We start from the raw sequence: 15589 nt of genomic DNA, 5'->3' as shown, positions 1-15589 counted from the left end.
AGCAGGAAACTCTTAGGCTGCTCTCTTCTGAAGAAATTTCTCTCCACTCTGGCACAGTTTCTGCTAATTCACTTTACCAGGTTGATTCCAGTAGTCATTTGAGTTTGTTCCTAATTTAATGTGATTGTTTTATATTAGAGAGTCATTATTTAAAATATGAAGTTTTAATGTGTTTATGTCATGTATCTATATTTGTAAGTGATGCAGAGAGTAAAGGTATTTCTATAGTTACTAATACTAGTACTATTGTTAGGTAAGGTTTTTAAAAATGATTTTGTATATAACAAACATTATTTTCAATACTTTAAATTCATAATCTCATTATACTAACAGCAATATTATAATCACAGAAATTCTAAGAAGTATTCTTAATTTTTAATTATTGATGTGTCAAAAATTGTGAATATTCTCAAATTTTACGCTGCTTGCAAGCTAGCAAGTTAACCTGCCACAGTTTCATAGATACTGGCAGAAGACATGAGATTCTTGAGTTAGAGACAAAGTACATTATTACTGTATAAAAACTAGCATAAACTTTGGCTTGCTTCAGTTCTCCTTGCGTTTCAAGTTCCATGGGAGCAATAAAGAGTGCTCTAATGGATGCTGCTACATACAGTCAGTTTTCATCAGCTGAGAAATCTGATATTATCTCTATTAAACTGAACAGTAAATCTGCCCTTTGCCAACCAGGGTGATTCTATCTATATCTTCTAAGACTGTTTACTAACAAATGCTCTTAAAGTGAAGAAGAATTGTCTTTTCACAATGGTCTGAAATGGGAGTGGGTAAAGAATAATATATTACTTGAAACATTTTGTCTTCAAACAATATTTTATTTTTTTCACACTATATAATTATATAATTATAAATTTGGTAGCAAAAGATAATTAGAAAGCCTGTTGTAAATAATGGATGGGAGTGAGAACAAGGTTTTCATAAAATGTAATGAAAACTTAAACTCTGAGACTAGAATAAGAAAACTTTGAAACACGATTTAAAATGTCCCATTTATGAACCAACTTGGATTCAGTAGTTTCTAAATCTTTCAGAGAGCTTTCAAAATCATAGAGTCTATTAGTCAAACTTAGATCTATGTATTGGAATCTTGACAGGTAATATTAAAAATAAAGTTAAGGAAATTTAATTTTAGAAAGATCCTTCAGGAGATTCTGATGTGAAAGCTTGAAGACAGCCTGGAGATCATGCAGCTCTGAAGAATAACCTCTAAGTAGGTGAGTGAGGCCTTTCACAACAACTGGTCTTGAATTAAGGTGGCTTGTGTATCACCTCCAGGAGGCATAGTAGACTCATGATTGTATGTAAGAAAGAGTAACACCTTTCTTTACTTAACGACTTAAGAAAGCAATACAACTTTCTACTCTGTGAAAATAATGTGTTAACAAAATGTACACTGACAAAATGGCATTAATGAAAGGGGAGCTCAAAGAATAAAACTCTCATATATTAATTTAGAACTATAATAAAGAACAACATTGATTCTTATGGACTCAAGGGTTTGAACATTTGAAAGCTGTAAGCTGTGGAAAGGTATAGGAAGCTCACCAGGCAAATATAGGCTTGATAAAATTTATTCCTTATGCATATACATCTCCTTAGTTTGCATCCATGCTGATGCAATTAATAATTAATTATCCCACTTGGACATTAAAAAGGAAGTGCTCTAGATTGAATAAGGAATCCAAGATCCCTGGATATTTTACATCCTTTCTCTCCTTAGTGGCTCATACTGCCATCAACTCATATCTGTTCCCAACTTAATTATAAATCTTCCAATCTTCTTGATTAATTTTTCTATCAGGTTCACAATTTTATTCTCCAGGCTAAATCCTATAATAACCCTGAGAAATTCCAATATCCAAATGAAAGAGATATCTATTCCCTACAAACTGTGGCTTCCAAATTACACTTGCATGTTTTGTTATTAAATATTAAATTCTAGTCTAATCATTATGTGGTTATTTAAAAACCTTTCTCATTCTGATGTCACAGAAGTTGGATGAACCACTTATATGGTCTCCTTCTGGGTCACCTAGACATTTGCCACCTCAGAATTTTAAATTCTGATATTCTTTTATCTGTCAACAAACTATACTTTTCTAGATCTTATACTCCCTTTCAATCTCTGCTTCTCTTATTAAGTTCATCTGTGCTTTTATAAACTATTATTCTCCTTTTTAGATTAGAGACCATAACTTCTGAGGACCCTTCATCTTGTACCTCTACCATATTTGCCCAATCGCAATGCCATTTCTTTGATCAAAGGATTTGTGCATCCATTTATAACATGGGCTATTCAGAAATCTGAAAGTGATCAGACAACATTGTAAATTTGCACAACTACCAATTTGTGATCTCCAACTTCAGTTGAAGACTAAATTTTCTGTTCACTATATACTCTCTCTGAATGATCTCAAGTTTGAGTTTCACCAATTCTATACACCAATGACAAGCAAGTATGAGCTCCAAGTATGTATATTCAACTATCTGTTTAATATTTTAATCTCTACTTAAAGATATCAAATACACAACAAGCTCAATATACTCAAAATAAACTCGTAATTCTACTTCTACAACCAATGTTTCCTACCTCAGTGAATGGCACTATCATCTATTAAGTTTGGTAAGCCAGAAACTTGTGGTATCTTCTTTTTCCTTATTCATAAAATCAAAAAATCAGGAAAGCTGTGTATTTTACATGCTAATTTTAATTATTCCACTTTTCTGCTAATAGTTCTAACACCCTGGAACCATTATCATCTCTTACCAAAATTATTTCAAAAGCTCCCTAACCTTTCTCTCACTGCCCTATCTTGCCCATCTCTTACACATTTGCTCCTGTGCAGCCAGAAGTGTACTTTTGCTTAAAACCAATTAGGTTTCCTTCTTTCCTTCCTTCCTTCCTTCCTTCCTTCCTTCCTTCCTTCCTTCCTTCCTTCCTTCCTTCCTTCCTTCCTTCCTTCCTTCTTTCCTTTCTTCCTTCCTTCTTTCCCTCTCTCATTCCCTCCTTCCTTCTTCCTTTCATCTTCTTAATTGTTCTTAGAGTAATAGCTCAAATCATTAAAATAAGTTTACAGTTCTGCAGTATCTAACCTGAGTGAATACCACATACTGCCATACCATCTTCTTGACAATCTTCATTTCAATCTCAACAGTTTTTTGAACAGCCAAGCTCCTTTTCACTTCAGGATCTTTGTATATACTATTTTCTGTTTCTAAAGCGCTCTTTTCGTCTACGGCCATGCTACTCTGAACAAGCCTGATCCCATCTGATCTTGGAAGCTAAGCAGGGTCGAGCCTGGTTAGTACTTGGATAGGAGACCACCTAAGAAGACCAGGTGTTGTAGGTGTAAAAAATAAAAAAAAAAAAAAAAAAAAGATAAGAGATTGTAAGCTGACAAGGTCCTTGTAATCTGACAAGGTCCTTGCAATCTGTGAGGTTAACCAAGGGTTGCCTCACCTAAAAAAATAAAAATAAAATAAAATAAAGTGCTCCTTTCTATTCCAAATCCCTTCATTCCCCAACTTCACATCTTGCACAAATCCTTCATATCTAGCAAATATCACTTCCTTATGAAGATTCTCTGTGGTGACCTCCTAGAACGAATCAGAGAATTCTGTTCATATTTTAAATACCATTTATCTCCTCCACTCCCTGTGAAGGCACAGAGTATATCTATTTTGTTCTTTATCCTGTCCGTAGATTGTCATAGTGCCTGATAGAAGTAGATAACAATTATTTGTGAACTGAATAAAAAAATAGTTCCCACAAATTACAGTGTGTTCCAAATTAGCTTCCTTTTTCATTTGCACAGCAACGATTTCAAAACTTCACCACTTTATTAAAGTGTCCATTACTATTATTGTCTTCTCTCTTCAGTCCCATTAAATAGTGACTTTGTATTCAGGGCTAATGTTGTGTGTGTGTGTGTGTGTGTGTGTGTGTGTGTGTGTGTGTGTGTGTGTAGATACATTCCATGCTATCTTGACCTCTTTAGGTTTTTAGTCTATCAACTTATTTTTTAAACAATATTTTCAACCTCTCTTTTTTTCTTAGCTCTCTTCTCACAGAATAAAAAGAAATGCTAAGTTTATATCATCCTTCAAAAATGTTGATTGACTTTATGTTGACTTCTCTCTGCTTTAAATATCTACTTTTATTCTCAAACAACATTCTTCAAATAATAGATTGCACTAACTTTCTCTACATTTTACTTCTCCTTCACTTCTCAAGTCCTACAGTCTGATGTTTATGTAATCATTTTATTGAAACTACTTTTTCTTAATTCATCAAATACTTCCAGTATAAAAATCAAATAAATACTTTTCATGTTTCAAATTTGGTCTTTCTGAGCCATTTGGCACTATGGACTTTCCTGTAATTCCTAAGAATTTCCTATCCTAGACTCATGTGACAACTCTTTTTCTTGGCTGTCATCTCACCACTCTAGCCACATATTTGCACCTTTGCATTCTTCAACATGATCCTTAGATACTTAAAAAAAAAAAAAAAATCCAGTATAAACTTTAGCATCTTTATTTTCTTAGTTTATTCATTCTATTAACTTTGTGTTTCCCCTCTGGCTTACCCTCCACCTAAGGAAATCTCAACCAAAGATCTGGATTTCCATCCTAGATAATATATACTAAGCCCTAGTTATTAAATATCTTCACTTTGTTGTTGCAAAGGTATTCCAAACTCTACATGTATAAAACAGAATGTATCACTCCCCCCGCCCCCCACACACATTAAAACTCCTATCTATTATATTTTTATTCTGATAAAATACACCAAACACCTTGGGACCCAAGCTAAAATCCTGGGAACAATTCTTTGGTATTATTCACTCTTTAAACTAAAACTTCTAACCTAATCATTTATAAAACTTGTCAATTTTACTTTCCCAAATCTTGTGAGCAATACTCTCTTCTCTATGCCTTTGGCTACTGACCTTCTTCAAGTCATCATCATTAATTACTTAGATATCATCAATGGCTTTCTGCCATTTCTGTCTTCCTCAGTCTTTCATTCATTATACCACTTCAGAGTGATCTTTCGAAATTTAATCTAAATTTTCATCATTTTACTTAAATCATTGTTATTACCTCCTGAATAAATTCTAAACTTTTAAGTGTGACCTACTAAATTTCCTATAATTTGCTGCCTCCATAGAATAACAAGTTATTGAATCAATAACTGCATGGATGAATACATGAAGACTGATTTTTCACTACTGCATCTTTTATGTTTAATTTTAGTCAAACTAAATATGTAATGCTTCATTCATATATTGTTGCATTTTACATGCTTCTCTTGCCTTCATCTTTTACATATCCAATTTCTAGTTTTGTTTGAAGATATGTATCTTGCAGATAAAAACAGTATTGAAGGAACTAGGAAAGCCCTATTCCCCAGGTTTGCAGAAAAGGTAAAATTGCACCTGCTAGAATTGTCATAAAAGTGTCAAGATTTAGAAAACTAGCTGCAGAAATAATAAAACCTAAGTGGTGATCTATTTATTTTATCACAGTATGAAAACGTTTTTTCAAAACGAATAAAAAATGTGCATGCCACATACAAGAACTATGCATCTATGCATCTTTACTACCATTTCTTAAGCATTTCAATTATGCTAATGCTGTCCATATCTGGTGGGATCACTCTATTAAGAAACCTCCTCTTAATATTCATGTCTCTCCTTTAGGTTGGATATCTTTTTCAATGTAAGATGGAACTTGTTACTTATCATACTGAATGCTTAGTGGAAAATAAAAGTTCAAATAAATTGATGATAAATTATGTTTTTGTTTTTCTCTGAGAACCTAATCTCACTAGACTCGTTGATATATTAATTTTCTTGCTGATCAAAATGAAGACCAGACCATGACATTTGGTGACTATTTTAAAATTCTGTCCCTACTAAGACCCATTTCAAAGTTGCCTCGCTTTCCTAAATAGGATGTTCACCTCATCTGCTAAAGGGAAGAAAAGTCTCCTAAAAAGTGCATACAAGGCAAAAGGCTAAAGATAAATTGTTTTAGGAATGTGAAAACATCGCCATCTTTCAACTTTTCATTATTATAGCACCACTGCACAATTACATAAATTACTTATAATATTATTCAAATACTAGGAGGGTAAAAGTTCAATTGACTCAATTTTAAAAATAGCAAAATAGCCTTTTTTAAAAAAGAAATTAATTTTTACTTGGATTTTTTAGAATATTTATGTTTCTCTTTTCTCATTTTAAAAAAATGATTCTTGGACAATAGTAGTTTGAGAAAAGGTTTTAAGAAAATAGAACAGTAATGAGAAATATATATTTGTAGTACTTTACAATTCCCAAACAGCTTCCACATTCATAGGTACAATCTCCAGTTTACAGATTATTAATAAATAATCAAGGAGATGTTAAAGTTAATGGTTCTAATAACAAAATTAAGTTTTAGCTATGCAAATAATACAGTGCTCTTTCATTGAGAGTTCATTCTGGAGGCTTTAGTTAATTCTTTACTCGAGCAATTATGTTTATGTTTCTCTATCTTCTTTGTGTCTTATAGATAAAACTTTCAAAGTGATTCACTTTAATTTTGAACACCTAAACATTCAGGTGTAATTTAAATAAAACACTTTATTTTAACACCAAATCGCATGGAGAGAAAGTGACAGCCTTGACCTTGAAGAGACTCCAGAGAGGTTACTTAAGGAAGAATGACAAAACAATTACAGTTTCACACTGACTCATGTATCACTTAGCACTTGTGATAATAAGATGAGGTGTCAGGAGTAGAATGGGATAGTAGAGAAGATATTAGTAATAGTGAGAATGGTCGAGAAGTGTAAGGACAGGATTTTCAGAGGTATTGTACTTAGGAATCCTTTATTTTGTTTAAAGATTTAGTTAATGAATTAATAAAACTAGGTGTTTAGGAAAAGCTAGTAAAATAATTAATCCTAATAACTTTTCTTTTACATTTTAACATGAGCTTCCCACTATTTTGGGGTAGGAATATATAGAAAATAATATATAAATATATTTGATAAGTTTTATGAAGGGGAATTATAAAGTTTATCAGAATATCTCAGAACAATAAAGTTTTAAACAGATTGAATCTGTTATCTATGTATTCCTAAAAGAATATTATCAAGACTTCTGTACATCTATAGGTGTTCTAACAAAATATTTAGAGTTGACATATTGTTTTTCTTGATTTAATTTTATAAACTAACTGTTGTCATATTTGGAAGAAAGCACAATGTAGTAAATATAATTCGTGTTTATGAATTTTAGTTCTAATTTTGAAACTAGTTGTATGATCATCAGTAAAATGAAGAAGTGAAAAGTTCTAATCTTGAAAGATCATGGTAGGTTTAATAATCAATAATTCTTAGTGGCATCATTTCAAATAATGTAAATTCTCAAATTTGATTCCCCTTAATTCTGTATTTTACAATATTAAGATATTTCAGATAAATAAGATCTTATAATATTTTATTATTTAAAAAACCTGTCCTTTATTTCCTCTTCTTAAATCATGTTTTTTGGACTACATAGAAAATTAGAAATTGTCAATCAATATCTCTGTACATAGGAAAGTAATATCTATCATGGGTCATTGTGTAAGAATAAAATATTCAAAAGAATATGATTTTAAGCCTGGTTATGGCATCACATAATGTATGGTCATAAATCTCTTTTCTCTGAGGTTCAATTTCCTCACCTAGAAAATGAAGAAGGTAGGTTGCATGACTCTTAAGGTTGTTTCTATTGTTCTATGATTCTTCTATTTTTAAATGTCTAAATAAATGTAAAAATCATTCAGGGATATTTTGGTAGATAAACTAAGCATGAAATAAATATATCATGTTGCTATCTTGAATGTTACTTAAGCGAGAATAAAGACCTAAGTTAAATGATTTAATATTAGGTAGAAGACCATTTATACTATTTGTCTGACATAATTATAATAACGCAGATCTCTTATTTTATTTTTAAATTAATAGTAATGTGACTTTAAAAATAATAACTTTTCAAAATAGGTATATTTTGTCACGTATTAAACAGTGAATTGAAATATTTAAATCTCATAAAATATGCAACTTTGATTAAATTACTCCACTGAATAAATAGGTAAAACTTTATTTTACCACAATGTTCACTATATCTCTTAATTGTCTTGGACAATTGTTTTTGTCCAACTGTTTATAACAGTTGTCTTTTTATATTTTGAATATTTACTTGGAACCATAAACTTATCTACATTTAACTATTTTTCATTGTAGTTCAACTGATGCTGAGTAAATCCAAAAAAATTATGAAATTAAAATTCTTATAAATTTGCAGAAATAAAATTACTTCTTTATATTAGTCTTTTATATGTAAAAGTCATTTAAACTCAAGAAAACAAAGAAATGTGGAATTATCATCATTGACATAGTGAGAAAATCATCATAGAAAAGTGATAAAGAAAATACAACATGGTATTTCACATCAAACATTTTTTGTATAAACCGTATATATACATATAGTTAAAATAAAATCTTCTAGGAAAATATTTCCAAAATGTAACAGTTTAATCTCAAGAGTATGGAATAAAGATCATTCTTTCCCTTATTTTGCTTAATATTTCTTAAACTAAATTATCTATGATGAACTTGTTTAAAATTAGAAATACAGAAGAAAATTAAAAAGTACTAGGAAGTTAAAAAATTTTGAAATATTACAAATTGGTGATAAATAAGTCTACCAAATATTAAATTTGTTTAGATAATTTTCCAAACATTTCTAGAGTTCTTTAATTTACTGATATTTAAATTTATCTTAATCAATTAAATTTAGTAATGGTTGTTTTAAGCTGAGTATGTGGCTTCATTAGGTCAATATATCAAAGACAAATATTAAGTTGCACAAATTAATAATACAGAATGATAATATTTTAACATAAAATGCTGTCATTTGATGTTAACAAGACCACAGTTAAAAAATGATAAACGGTATAGTCTCAATATATTTATAATAATGGCTCCCTCATATTTAGAAGATCATCTATATTATGACAATGATAGAAAATTTGAATCAGTACTTGGTTTGGTGTTGAGAATTATCCTGTAAGTAAATTAATATAACCATTTTAGAAATGGGGAAATAGAGCTTAAAGAATAAAAATCTTGCAAATCATGTATCTAGGGTTCAAACTAGATATTTCTGCTACTGAAAACCTTTTAAATGCCTGTTAATATTTGCTGAAAAAAATAATTACAAAATAGATTATTTTTGTTTAAAAATTATGTTTATAACTTATTTGATAATTGATTGATTTAACTAAATAATTAGGAATTTCAATGACTCTTTATTTTACCCTACTCATTTTAAAATCACATGACAGAAATTCATTAGTTCTAGATTTCAAAGAGCAATTACATAATTTAAAAGAATGATCTATCTTCCATATGCTGTAACTTTCACCTAGCAATTAACAATAAATCTCATTAACATTTACAAAAGAATAGTCATTTTTATCCTATATTATTTAGATGGTTGAGAAAATTGTTAATGATGATTATAAAAACTAACACATTGAGGATAGTGAGCAAGGCATTGTTTTAAGCAGGTTAAATGTATAAACATATTTTATTTTAAGAACTACATTCTAAGGTTGACACTATTATTATTATCTGCATTTTATTGATTAGGAAACTGAAGCACAGAGTTTAAGAAAGGTCACAAAACTTACGCAAGTTAAAAGTGGAAAAAAGAACCCAGATGACATGAGCCCTGAAACCATGCTCTTCACCATTTTATTCTTCTACAACCATTTTAATTCAATCCACATAGATCAGTCTTAAATTCCATCAGAAACCAGTATCTGAAAGTTGGTTTGACCTGTAGATTTGGCTATAAAGTGATTGATCAGCAGAGACTTGGACTCAATTATAGAACTGTAAAAATGGACCATATACATTAGTTTTATGGACATCACAACTGGAACTCAATATTTATTTTACCACCATAATGCAAGGTTTTACAGAACAATCTTTAGGTATATGAAGGTTTGTAAAAGAAAACACCAGAGAGAAATGAGTGTGCAAATGGAAGCGGTAAGAGAAGAGATGGGATAGGACTGGGAAACAGTGACCAAAAAGCTAAATATTGTGCTCAGAGTCTAATAGTTCATTTATATAGTCTTTTAGCTTTTCAGAATTCAAATATAAGTAAATTTGAAGTATGGAATTATGTTAAGAAAATAATCCACCAGTTTTGATTAAAAAAACACCAGAAAGTATACTGGTCCTTGAAGTCCTGGTGAAGGCCTCAGATATGCATATTTCATAGAATTCAGGAGCTGAGAAACACCTTGAAATTCACATAGCTGACTAGGGTACAGAGAGATAAATTACCTTGCCTAAGATCACATGACCAGAGGCCAAACCAGTATTACACCAAAATATCCTGCCCCAAGGAATTACTTTCACTATCTCATGCTGAGTCCAGATATGATTTTCTTCGTTAGCCCAGTGAAACAATAACTACACATTAAGAATATGCTGTATACTATTTTAGTTTTTAGTAAATACTACATTCCTTAAAGACTTTAAAAATCCCACACCGATATATTATCATGGAAAAATCCTACATTGATATATTGCCAAATATTGATTAGAGAAATTAGAAATATTAATATGAAGTAGTAAAATGAACCAACTATTAGAAGTTCCTTCTCATTTGCATTTTTTTTCTTGTATACTTGAATTTAAGATGGACTATATCTGGATTTAACCTGTCAAGAGAAAAGTATATGAGAATTTGTTTTTAGTTCCCTAAAACAGCATTTTGAGATGCAGTGCTCAATTCCAGAAAAGTACAATATAAGATATCTAGAAATATAAGAAAAATTAGGCCATAATTATTTGTCTTAAAAAAAAAAAAAAACTATTCTAAAATCTCAGTATGAACAGAACTTTCTGGTCTATCAGTTGCAAAATGCCGAAGGACACAAATTGTAGGATAGACAAACAGGTATACTTCAGAGTGAAACAAGCTTAATTGCTTTTATATTACATGTTTTCTATTTGCCAATCTAATTGAATTAATAATATACACATACTTAATAAAACAAAGGCAGATATATCATGTTATGAAGATTATTATTGCTATTTCTAAAATCTCTCGAGAAAATGATTTTTTCTGAAAAACTATTATCTCAAGACTGAAAATTACTTGTCTATGTGACACTAAAAGTCCTTTAATAGAAAGTTAATAAGACATATCGTATTAGTTTATTATTAACTCATGGCTAACACATTTTTAGAACTTTTTTCCCCCTGCAATCAAGATTTTCAAAGCATTTCATTCAAATTAAAAAAATGGTTTGCATCTATACAAGTAGATTTGAGAATATTTCAAATAAGGAATCTCTCACTACTCCATGAATTAAATATGTATGGGTATTCCTCACACAAAGATTCAAAATGATTATCTCCTGGAAAGCAGAATACTTAAGTGATAAAAATAGATATTTTAATTTTGTTTGTTTGTTCATTTATCTTTTTTTGGTACATAATAACAATGCCAGCCCTATCAAGTTTCATGATCTACCCTTTATCATCTAGAGCGTTTGTCTTTTTTAGTTGTAGCCTGGATAGGGAAATTATATATTTATTATGGAACCTGGCTCTTAGACATCAAAACTGGTTCAAATGCTTTTGAAAAATGTTCTCAATGAATCTAATCCAATTTCTCATGTTAATTTAAAGTTACTTTCTCCTTCCCTATTTAAACACTCATGGATTAGCATTCTTTGCTTACTAGTACATATAATAAAACAGCCTTGGGAATATTTGAGTTTATCCTTTTTTCCAATGAAAAATAACTGGACTTAAATTAGGTATTTCTATTTATTATACTGAACAGTTGAATAGAATTTCCTTTATACTAATGTAATTTTTTTAAACAATATTAGCGAAGAAAGTTTAATTTCTGTTCTTACTTCTTAGCAATTATAGTAAATTTATTATAGACTCTCTTTTTTAACACTATTGAACTCAATTTTTTAACTGTGAAATTGCTTCAAATTATTGGTCTTGACAGGCTTTCTTGCAATAGTTTAAACCTGTGTATCTACAGAGACAATTGCTTTTACTTGGTCATTTTTCTTAATATTTTTTAAAGATATTTATGTGAGTCAGTATTATCACAGCTTCAGTATAAGCAGTTTTGGTATGAAAATTCTACAAACATTATGTACTATTTGAGAAGTCATTCAGAAAATCTCTCTCCTTACCTTGAAATCACCTTATACATGCTTAGAATCAAGTAGTTTATAATTTTCTGGTCACGGGTTAATTTAAATGAGTATAGAAAGCTAATGGGAGATTATTTGAAATCTGGAGAAATAAGTAACTACCATATTATTGAAGCAAGAGGTGTTTTAAAATCTTGCAGTTATCCAAGCACCTATTGCAATTCTAAAAACTCCCCACCCAAAGTTAATAGATTGTATTAGGTTCTTTACTGTTATTTATTGTCCTGGCAAAAAGTTTCAGCTGAAGTCAAGGTCACTTTCCATCTCAAAGTTGTTATAATTAGTATCAATTCGGTGTCTCACCAAGCTTACATGGGAGGTTATTAACTGTGTTTTTCATGTGGAGTGTCAAAGAAGCAAGAGCAGTGCCGGCAATCTTTTCGGCTTCAAAGGTGCAGCTCATAAATTTAATTTGTTGATTAGTGAGAAAGATGTAACCGGTTTAGTTTATTAATGATTTTTAAAATAATTTTAAAGATGTTCTAGAAATGCATTTATTCATATACGTAGGCCAAGTTTTTAAAATATGAAACAGATTATCATCCTAATAATAAATAATACATTTAGTTTTGATATTTTATGAGTGATGGGCTTTCTGGAATATAATAATTATGGAAAATTTTTGATTTAATATTTATATGTATATGCATATTATATAAAAATGAATTAAAGAAAATGACACATAGGGAACATTTTCTTTTCTTCCTTGGAAATTGTTTTGCAGGCAATTTATATATTATTAGATTATATTAAATCTAGGATTATTACCATAAAATCAGTGAAGATATTCCTACATTTATAAAAGTAAAAACAATATTAGTAGACTATTTACTTAAAAGAAATGTAAACTAATAGAACAAAGATTTCTGTTTAAACCGATCTAAGCCAAAGAAAGAAACAAGCTTAAAATGAAGCTCTTGAAAATGTATGATGTTTTAAATTGCACAAACCACGAGAGTGCCCTCAGAAAACAGAATGAAGTATAAGTGTTTTCCTTCCCATAATAGATGGTATTGGAAAGAAAATACGAATACCGATTTTCCTCATTTCCCAAATACTGTAATGAAATAGGTAAATATTTAAAGATTTGCAAATTTTTCCAGAGTGTCAGCTTCATATAAGCCAGAGGCGAACACTCCATTTAGTTTTGGAAATGGTTATATATATAACAGTGATACGTGTTCTTATTCAAAATAAGATCTACTAAAATTAAAAGAACTTCAGTATCCTATGCTATCTGAGAATAATCTAATTTAAAACATTATCATTATTCAAATGAGTGGGTTCATAGCTGACTAAGAGACTAAGACCCCCAGTGAGCATTCCCATCCGGTTTCATCATTAACATGGTATTTGTAAGCAAGGTTGAAAATGCCTCCAACTCCAGAGCATGTGTTGCTTGTTCTTTCCACGTAAGTTCTTTCCAAGAAAATAGTGTCCTATTTTCATTATGACCTGTTTCACATATTTAATTTTAAAACTGAGTCAACCTCATATAATAATTATTGTTTTTCTTTTAAAGACTAATGGAAATTTAGCTACTCTTTCAGCCTAAATGTGGAAACCTGTCATTATACAGATAAACAGGTCTCTTACATGGACCATCTGGAGACTGAATTATTACTTGATTTTTGTCAAGTGAAAAAACAACAACAACAACAACAACAACATACTGACACTTAATTTTCAAAATCTTACAACACCATGCAAATTGTGTTTTATTACCACCTATAAAACCAGAAACATTTTTAATAGCTAAACACATAATATAAGCTCATAAACAACTACTTGATTTGCACACTTTGAGATTTAACTGTGTCAAGATGATATATTTTACAATTGCAAATGCTCTATTTGAGTATTTTTATAGTGACTACCTCAGAGCTATAATTATTTTATTCCATTTTTTCTCAGGGCTAGCTTTCTTTTTCTATTATTCTGATGAATGTGTCTTTATGTCTTTGTGTTCTATTTTTTTTAAGTATCTATTTCAAAAGGGAAGGAGAGGACACATTAATAAACCAAATAAAAATAAAATAGACTGCTTTCTTTTGACATAAAGGAAATAGAGAAACACAGACAAGGTCATTATTGTTTTTTAACCTGGATTAATTAAATAAATGCTTTAGACAGTGGTTTGAAGTGTGAATATATGCATTTTGTGTTTTATTTTAGTTTATTGTATTTTAAAGCCAGAAAAATAAAACAAGGATTGAAGTAAAAGAATTTGTATATAAAAATACTATTTAATAATCAACATTTTAGGCAATTGTATTTTATTAAAAATGTCCATATTAAATATGAGTAGAATTTTGAAATTCATTTCAAATTCTCTATGCTGGCACAAATACTTCAACTTTTCTTTTGATATAGTTTAACTTTGTATATACTCGATTTTGTTTTTATAAGTCACCGAGCTTCAAAAAATTTTTAGAGAAGACAAACAATTATTTATTAAGATCTTTCAAACAACAATATGTTAGCATTATACTTAATGGTCAACTAGGTCCCTAAATTCATTTACATTTAAACAATTAAGTTATATGATTCATATGCTTTAAAAAAATAATAGCAGTAGACGGGCTAAAAATTATTCTAGACTAGAGCCTATAATTCTAGACTAGAGCTATATTCATTCTAGATGTATGCTAAAATTCATTTTATTCTACATGGATTATTTAAAATATTTCACTTAATGTTACATTTTTAAACATAAGTAACAAAATTAATGTGTCATTTAATTGTGAAGAATTTAGTACCTATAGTGCAAGTGCTTGACATAAGCTTTTGATTGCCAAGGCATCCATTTAAAAAGGCATCCATGTCCAATAAATATATTGCCATCAGTATGATACAGTTACTAACAAAACAACCAGATAAAGAATTAGGCTTCCTCTCACCTGTGATGTTTCCTATTTCAAAAAGCCCTGGATAATCAACTGATTGCTTTGAGTAACTCCGCTTTCCCCTTCCCGCACTTTAATTTGACTCTTGCTCTTTAACTTTACTTTTTCTAATAAAGGGTGAACCCACAAAACCCCAGACATCTCACCCTCGAACCTTAAAAGAGATAGAGTCCCAGGTTTGTGTGCTCTCTCTATTTTTACCTGTGACCTCACTGTGTGGCCCTCCGAGACCTGTTAGTAATAAATTGGGTTCATCAATTATGGATAGTTTCTTACTGAAGTACATCCTGTGATCACAATAAAAACAACAAGGACTAGTCCAGCCACAGCATCGGTTCTGGGTGGGAGGGAATGTCTATGAG

At 30.2% G+C, this 15589-nt stretch overlaps 1 protein-coding gene and 1 pseudogene across 2 annotated transcripts in view; one reads left to right on the top strand and one right to left on the bottom strand.

Moving 5' to 3' along the window:
- The window catches only part of CADM2 (cell adhesion molecule 2), a 974765-nt gene that overhangs the window by 44771 nt on the left and 914405 nt on the right, over positions 1–15589 (bottom strand). The window lies entirely within an intron of this gene.
- LOC112474561 lies at positions 3250–3368 on the top strand (annotated as a pseudogene).

Source organism: Pteropus alecto, unplaced genomic scaffold (assembly GCF_000325575.1).
Source record: "Pteropus alecto unplaced genomic scaffold, ASM32557v1 scaffold239, whole genome shotgun sequence".
NCBI lineage: Eukaryota > Metazoa > Chordata > Mammalia > Chiroptera > Pteropodidae > Pteropus > Pteropus alecto.
Note: the sequence above shows the minus strand (reverse complement) of the source record. Positions and strands in the feature narration are given on the sequence as shown.